This window comes from Spermophilus citellus, assembly GCF_964194105.1.
Source record: "Spermophilus citellus genome assembly, chromosome: 4".
Classification (NCBI taxonomy): domain Eukaryota; kingdom Metazoa; phylum Chordata; class Mammalia; order Rodentia; family Sciuridae; genus Spermophilus; species Spermophilus citellus.
The window spans coordinates 127,251,435-127,260,704 of NC_138185.1; the positions used below are offsets into that span (position 1 = coordinate 127,251,435).

A 9,270-nucleotide genomic window follows, 5' to 3' on the forward strand; every position below is an offset into this window, starting at 1 on the left:
AAACACTTCAAGCCTGAAAAATATGCTGGTGCCTAGGGCAGTCTTAACTAGACCCCTCAGCAAAAAAATTAGTCAGAACTAGACCTGGGTCATTTGGTGTTTGGGATCCCATCAAATTTCTGGGAATAAAATCCCTTTATCAGTTCACAAACATGAGGCAGATTCCAGAAAATTCTGGGCTCTTGTGATTGAAAGCTCACTTCCCCCACCAACAATGTTATATACATTCATAACACTCTGAGTAAACACTGGTATCTTGTTTGTCTGTCTGTTTTGGTACTGGTGATTAAATACTGAAAGCTTTACCATTGAACTACACCCCCAGTCCCTGCCCCCCCCCTTTTTTAATCTTTCAAGACAGGATTTCATTCAGCTGCTTAGAACCTCATAAAATTGATGAAGCTGGCCTCAAACTTGTGATCCTTCTGCCTCAGCCTCCCAAGTCACTGAGATTTCAGGTGTATGCCACCATGCTTAGCTTTATTTATTTTTAAAAAAACAATTTCAATTAACTGATTATTAATTTAATGGTTTTCTTCTCTTCTAGACCAGTAAATTCCTTGGAGGAGCCCTTGCCTATTTTGCTTTTGGTTTTTGTGTCTGTTTTACCATGCTAGGGATCAGGGGTTTGTCCATGCTAGGCAAGTGCTGTACCACTGAGCTACACCCTCAACTTGCCCATAGTGTTTACTGTTGAATCTCCAGTACTCAGTACAGTGCCTGGCACACACTAAGTAAGAAATACTATTTAATCAATGAATAAATAACGTCCCATTCATGTAGCCCTATGCATACAATAAACACTTAGATGTTTTCAGGCATTATTCCTTGAAAGGGGGGATAACAATAAGCAATACAAACCAAACTCTACCTTCATGGAACTAGCAGCAAGACAATACTGGAGATCAAGTAAATAAATGCAGTGATTTCAGACAGCATTAATAGCTATGAACAAAACAGTGTATACTGTGAAAGAGGGGAGAGTCAGAGGAAAAACATGAGCTGACCAATGAATGACAGGAGCCAGATAGTTAAGTAAAATAAGGGCCAGTCAGGTGAATGTTCCACAAAGCAGAAATAACCAGTGCAAAGACCCTGAGGCAGAAGTCATTTGGCTTATCTAAGCTACATGAAACATTGAGAAGATAGTTTGGCAGGAGCATACATGGTAGGAGATAAAGTTGAAAGGTTGTCAGGGAAAGAGCAGGGAGGACCTTTTGGCCACGATGAAGGTTGGATTCCAGGGAGAGCAGAACTGCAAACAGTAGCAAGATTCAAAGTTGCTGGTGGCCCCAGCCTGTTTTTCATGGACCCAAAATAATATAAATACATGTATAACAGGAACAGAAACTTGAAGTTTCAGCTGCAGTCTTGCAGGTGCTAACTCTCATACTTGCCCACAGGCCTCTGACTTTCAAGACACCTGATCTCAGTGCTGCCTTTCTTTGGCATCAGCTGCAGGAACCCGGCACAGTAGGGATTGTTCATCGTCTCACCCGCTCTGGACGTTGGTAGTTCGGTGTTCTTGTGGGGCAAATACTGACTCAACAACACAAACTGTCAGGGTATAAGGTTCAACATCATTATCATTATAATCCTGAAAGGAATCAGGCTGCGGTATGGGGACTTGGCTTTAACAGCAAAACTATTTTGAGGGTTAGGCAAGCTTTGGCAGTTCAAGCCCCTCCTCCTTCAGGACTCCCGGATGGGCAAATCTCTTTAATTAACTTCCCTCCGGGATCCTCCCTCCCAGGCTCCGCCTCCTGCCTTGTTCTGTTTACAGTAGAGCACCAACCTACTCCCGTCCGCTGCTGTCCCAGGGCCTCAGCTCTCCTCCCTTGAGTGGCTGGTATGGATATGACCTGGTAGGTACTTGTCTGAAGAAAAGGGAGAATTGAAAGGGGAGATGGGGGTAAAGACATAAAATAGAACGGGATGCATGGGAGGGCTACAGGATGCGGGGCGAAGGGATTGAAGAGGCTGCGGAGGATGATAGATTTGTAAGAGGTTGAGGATGAGGTAAAGAACATGGAGGGCAGGGGTGTGAACTTCGTGTAGACCCAATAAGACACACACAAGCAAGTGGGTCAGCTTTGTCCCTCTATATTAGAAGATATTTAATTCCCTTTCAGCTACCAATCCTGTGATGGTGATGATGATGGTGGTGGTGGTGGTGGTGATGATGATGATTTTTTTCTGTATCAGAGATTAAACCCAGGGTGCTCTACCACTGAGCTACTTCCACATCCCTTTTTTTTTTTTTTTTTTTAAATTCAGGCTAGCCTGAAACTTGTGATCCTCCTGCCTCAGCCTCCTGAGTCTCTGGGATTACAGGCATGCAACACAGTGCTTGGCTCCTGTGAATATTTTGAAGTTTCATATTTGTCTTGGAAACTGGCCCGCGGCCTCTTTCCTGGTATTTATTAGCCTGCCTGCTCTTGCTGCTCACCTAGCATTTCGAAGTTGCTGGTTTTAAGGGAGTAGGGTGTTTACTACTGAATGAGAAGCCTACATAAATGTTTCTCATGTTCACTGAAAGCAGGGCTGATGAAGCCTCACTTACCTCCTTCCCTTCTTTTGTCCATTTTTTATTTGTCCTATTTATGACTGTTCTAATTTAATTTTCACTGTGGTTTTCCCAGGATAACTCTACTCCTCTTTCCTGAAGTCCCAGAAAGCATCCCCAAATCTCCTGTGATTTCGGCCTCTGTAACAAGGTTTCTGTGACATAGGCATAGCGTGGATTTGGGACTAAGATTTTCCTGGCTATCAAAGCAAAACTGAATTCAGGAGCTCACTTATAAAAGGCAAATTAATTTAACAATGCCATTTTGGACCTTTCATGAGCATTTCTTATTCTCACAAACACACTTTTATTAAACATTTTTTATAGAAACCTTCTAACCACCTCATAAACAATCATGGAAAAACAGTGAGACAACACAAATATCCTGTTCCTCATAGAGAGAATTTTTGTATACCCTGACCCCAGATTGACCAATTTTCAAAAATTACCTTTATTTATTATTACTTTTTTTTTCTTTTTTTGTACTAGGAATTGAACCCAGGGGCACTTTACCACTGAACTACATCCCCATTTTTATTTTTAATTTTGAAACAGGGTCTTTCTACATTGCTTAGGGCCTCACTAATTTGCTGCAGCTGGCTTTGAACTTGCCATCCTCCTGCCTCAGCCTTCCCAGTAGCTGGGATTACAGACACCCAGCCCCTATTTGCTTTCACATTCTGTCTCCCTTCTTTGCTCTCTCCTTCACTATCCCCACCACTATCTTACAACTTTTTTAAATCAATCATTTGAGAGTAGATGGCAAATATCATGGTCTTTCAATGTATAATTCCGAAGAACAGGGTATTCTCTTACATGTCACAATATAATTAGCAAATTACAGACATTTCATTGAAGTTTATTCATTATTTTATCTAATCTATAGTCTATATTCCCATTTTGTTAATTGTTCAAAGTGATAAAAATTTTCTCACTACTGTAGGATTAAATCCTGTCTCTTTCACCACCTTTAATCTGGAATAGTTCCTTAGTCTTTGCCTTTCATGATGTTGACTTTTTTTGCGGAGGGGAGGGGGGCAGGTACTGGAGATTAAACCACTGAGCAACACCCTCAGCCCATTTTATTTTATTATTTAGAGACAGGATCTTAAGAAGTTGCTCAAGGCCTTGCCAAGTTGTTGAGGCTGACTTTGAACTCTCAGTCTTCTTGCCTCAGCTTCCCAAACTACTGGGATTACAGGTGTGTGCCACTGCACCAGTTGATGTTGACATTTTTGAAGAATGTAGGTCAATTACTCTATATGACTGAATTGGTTTATCTGGTCTTTCCTCATAAGTAGATTCAGAGTATGAACTACTGGTTGGATTATTACATAGGTGATTTTGTATCCTCAGAATGTCACTTCTGGAGACACATGATATCTATCTGTCCCTATTAGATGATGTTAATTTTAATCACCCAGTCCCTGTCTATTTTTTCACTACTTGTTGCCTTGCAACTCATAAACAATCATGGAAAGACAGTGAGACAACGCAAATATCCCGTTCCTCATTAAACTTTCCTCTCCAGATTTAGCATCCATTCTTGTTCAAACCATTCTATATGATGTTTGCAAAACGGTAATTTTCTAATTATTCCACTGCTGCCTCAACATTTATCACAGGACATTCTGTTGTGAGGAAGTCTTCCCCTTGTTCTTCTTTGTTTATAGCTTTGTTGACATGATTTACATACCAGACCATTTACCCTTTTACAGTTCAGTATAGTCACACAGATGTACAGCCATTACCATAGTTAATTTTATAACATTTCATCACTCCACAAAGATCCTTTCCCCAGACCTAGGCAATCACTAATCTACTTCCTGTCTCTACAAGATTCGCCTTTCTAGACATTTCATATGAATGAAATCAGACAATTTATGACTTTTAGTGACTGGTTTCTTTTTCTTGGGGTCATGTTTTCAAGGTTCATCCATATTGTAGCATGTATTGGTACTTCATTTTATTTTATTGCTGAATTATATTATTTGTTATACACAGGCTTAGGGAGTGACCCCCAATATCTCATTGGGTGTTTCTTCTCCCTGCTGAGGAGGGTGTAAGCCACCTGAGAACTTAAGGTCTAAAATAATTAGTGAAGAACAAAAGTCAGAGAGGCAGAAATGTGTTTACAAAAGCAGAGCCCCTGATAGATCCAGTCCACACAAAAGCTGGAATAGACAAAGGAAAGACAGCTCCAGTGGTTTATTTAAGGGGGGTACATCAAAGGCAGGGATAAGGTTTCAAGGGCAGAGTCTTGTTTTGTGATGTCGCCAGTCAGCAGGTAGAGTGACGTCTTGGCAGGTCACACCCATCTCAAGTGCTATGTGGGATCTTAGGCAGACCCTGAGGAAGAAGTTTACCTGCATAATGTGGTCAATCCCTATGGGAGGTGCCATGGGAAGTTCCCAATGCCATACTTATTCCCTCAGGAGGCTACTATGTGCAGCAGTTCACACATAGCCTACAGACCACTGGTGACAACCAGCTGTTCCTATCCACTAGGCTGGATGTGCGGTGGCCCACACGCAGCCCATGGATGGCATGTGACACATATGTACTTATGAATTGCTATTTTTATTCATTAGGTTATAATCATTATTGTCATTATTTTGACGTTTGCCTTTCCAGATTTGGGACTTTCAGGGAGGTTTCTGTGTTCTTTTGACATGTCCTCCTCACTTTTTTGAACAATTTTTTATATCCAAGCTCATCTTGTACCTCCTGAATCTAGTTCTGTAATATGCCTTTTCAAAGAGCCTTTAGTGGAGAAATAGTATTGAGGAAACCCAGATCTGGTGATGGCATGCTCCTTGCCACTAGGGTATCAGTACTTTTCTGCCTGTTATGGCTTAAATATGAGATGTCCCCCAAAAGCTAACATGTGAGACAATGCAAGATGGTTTAGAGGTGAAATGGATCATGGGAGCCTGAAGCTAATCAGTGCATTAATCCCCTGATCAGGATTAACTGAGTGGTAACTGTAGGCTGGCAGGGTGTGACTGGAGGAGGTGGGTCATTGGGGCATGCATTTAAGGAATGTATTTGGTGAGCTGGGCTTAGTCTCTCTGCTTCTTGATCATGTCCTGAGCCACTTTCCTCTACCACACTCTTCTGCCATGATATTCAGCCTCACCTTGAGCCCCAAGAAATGAAGCCAGTTGTTTGTGAGAGGCCTTTGAAACCGTGAGTCCCAAAATAAACTTTTCCTCCTCTAATTGCTCTTGACAGGTCTTTTTGTTGCAGCAGTGAAAAATCTAATAAACACTGCCCTATTGGAAATCTTGAATTCTCACTAATAACTCTCTCTATTCTAGCCCCTAGGGCTCTTTTTGCCTTCCCCCATTTCATATTTGTGTGTCTCTTCTTTCCCTGTGAAAACCCTAACTCCCAATGATATTATTGCATTTACTCATCTGCTTACTGCTACAATATATATAAAATAGTTTCAGAGTTACTAAACCCATGCCACTATGGAAAGCTAACCAACTAGAGCACCAGATTTGTTTGTAGTTCTTTTTTCCACACCTTGAGTCTATATTCAAAATACTGTATTCACAGGTGAGTTGAATTAGTACTTTTTTTTTTTAAATTAGTACCTTTTCCCTCTTCACTTCAGTTTTATTTCTCAGTTGAAATAGAATTGGGTTCATAGACTGATTTGTTTATTTGCCTTCAATTATACTTTTTTGTTGTTGTTGTTTGTACAAAGGATTGAACTCAGGGGCACTCCACCACTGAGCCACAACCCCAGCCCTATTTTGTATTTTATTTAGAGACAGGGTCTCAATGAGTTGCTTAGCACCTCGCTGTTGCTGAGGCTGGCTTTGAACTCACAATCCTCTTATCTTTTATACCCCATCTTGCCTTTGTTTTATTCTTTAAATATGTAGAATATGCCTCTAAAAGCAAAAATTATTTAAAATCTATACTCATGTCATTCCCTGACCCATCCTTTCTAACCCATTCCTCTCTTACCCCTTGTAGGGAGAAAATTTTTTTATCTTTCTATCTTTCTTTTCTCTTCTTTTTTTTTGCAAAAATAATGGATCTATGTCTTTTCCTCAATTTTTTTTTCTTATAAAAAGGTAACATACTTTGTTACTCTTTTTCATTTTGCCTTTTTCCTCTTAATAATATGTCCTGGAAGTCATGCCAAATCGGTTCAAATGGCCTTCTTGGTTTTGTTTATTTGTTTGTTTAAACACAGCTGCATATTACTCTAATAAATACATATACCATATTTTAGTCAACTAACCTATGCTGCAAAGTAACCTTGTGCGCATGTATTTTTTATATGCTTAATGATCTATTTTTAAATAGATTCCTGGAAACAAAATTTCTAGTTGATGGTAAGCATGTAGGTAGTTTTGATAAATATAGCAAATTCCTTTCATATGGGTTTTGTTTCTCCAAAGACTCTCCAACAGGTTATGTTATCATTTTGTCTATCTGATAGGTGAGAAATAGTATCTCAGTGTAGTTTAATTTGTATTTTTCTTATTGTAAGTGAAATGGATATCATTGAAGCATGATTTTTTGGTGAACTTTATTGAAGTATAATTGAAATCCAACAAAATGCATATATTTAAATTATAAAATTTGACAATATATAAACCATTACCACATCAGCATAAAACATTTTCATTAACCCCAAAAGTTTCCTTGCAGCCCTTTTTAAATCAATCCTTCCCTCTGCCCTTCATCCCCATGCCCAAAGAACCTTGGTTTACTTAAAAAAAAAGTAGATATATTTTTAATTGTCACACAGCAACTGTACATATTTATGGGGTACAATTTGACATCTCAATACATATACACAATGTATAATGATAATATCATGGCAAATTCATTACCTTATTTTTTAGTGTTGGAAACATTCAAAAATAATCTCTATTAGCTATTTTGAAATTTGCAAGTAATCATTATCAATCATAGTTATCCTACTATGCTATAAAAGATTAGAATTTATTCCTCTTAACCAAGTGTGATCCGCTTTTTGTCACTATAGATAAAGTTTCACTTTATAGACTTGTATAAAAACAAAATCATACGATGTGTACTCTTTTGTCTGGCTTCTTTCAGTATAGTGATATTTTGAGATTTATCCATTATTTTTTATTACTGAATAGTATTCCATTATGTGAATATACATGAACAGTTAGGCTCTTCCTAGTTTGGGAATACTACGAATAAAGTTAGTATAAACATTTGCATATAAGTCTTTGAACATACCTTTTTTTTAACCTTTGGGCAAATACCTATAAGAAGAATAGCTTATTATGAGTGAAACTGAGCATCTTTCAAATGCCATTTTTCTTCTTCTTTCTTTCTTTCTTTTTTTGTTTTCAGTGCTGGAGATTGAACTCAGGGCCTTGCACATCACTAGGCAAGTGCTCTACAATTGAGTTACATCCCCAGTCCTCAAATGTCACTTTTGTGTGTGTGATTGTCCCTTAATGTCTTTTGCCTATTTTTCTGTAAAATTTTTGATCTTTAATTTTGAAGTTCTTTATATATTTGAGACATTAAACCTTTATCTTAATATGTTATAAATATTCTCTCAATTTGTCATTTGTATATTAATTTCACTTAAGGTGTTTTTATATGCATTTTAAAATATCTGTGTAGTCTATGCCTAATCTCTTCTTGATCATATCTTAATTTATCATATCTTGATCATGTCTTAATCATAGTTAGAAATATTTTCCCAATACCTACATCATAGAGAAGTTAAACCATTTTATTCTATATTAATATTCATTCACTTTTTACATTTAGATTTTTGACCCATAAAGGTTGATTGTGTGTGGTATGAAGATCTTATTTTTCTTAATGGCTATCCAATTGTACTGAGAGCTTAAAAGTCCTTTTTATTTTGTTTTGTTTATTTATTTGAGAATTCACCTTTCTCATTTACTATATTTCTAGATATACTTTTTCCATTTTATTCTATTGGTTGGTCTAATTCACATGCTAGTACCACCTTATTTTAAATACCCTCTCCTCTTCCCCACATTGATCTTCCTTTTGAGGTTTTCTACCTGTTCTCATGTGTTTATTTCTCTACCTGAATTTTATATTAATCTGTCCAGCTCCAGGAAAAAAAAAAAGCTTGTTATTATTTCTATAGGGATCATATTAAATACATAAATTAACTTAGGGAGAACTGACATTTTGATCTTTGAATATTCTAATCAAGAGCAAGGAATATCTTTCCATTTGGTAAAGTCTTCTTTTGTTAAACAAATATGTTTGAGGAAATATATTTGAAAACTGAACCAGAGATTACTTTCATGCGAAAGGTAAAACCAGGAAGTCTGTTTTACTTTCCAATAAATAAAAGCAGCAGTTTGAAAACAATAGTAGCTGGAGGTGTAGTTCAGTGCTAGAAATCATGCTTAGGAGGCACAAGGCCCTGGGTTCAATCCCCAGCACCAAAATAATCATAAGTTTTACATCCTAATTATCTTTAATTGTGTTCAGGAATCATAAGCATCTTGCTCCGCAGCATTCAAGTTGCTTAATATCACTTCCTTGAGTGTGCTTTATGAAGGACAATTGCTTCTAGATATGAATAATAAGCCTAGTCACAATAAGGCTTTTGTTTTGTTTTGTTTTATGAAGATGTCTTGGATCTCATTGAGTATCTATCTGAAAGCTATGGACTCACTTTCCATCAATATGGGAACTTTACACAA

At 37.8% G+C, this 9,270-nt stretch overlaps 1 long non-coding RNA gene across 1 annotated transcript; it reads left to right on the forward strand.

Moving 5' to 3' along the window:
* Positions 1-618: 618 nt before the first annotated feature.
* On the forward strand, positions 619-9,270 carry LOC308646325. The gene is made up of 3 exons (XR_014021361.1): positions 619-1,865; positions 3,665-3,767; positions 5,700-9,270. It is a non-coding gene; the product is annotated as an uncharacterized lncRNA (long non-coding RNA).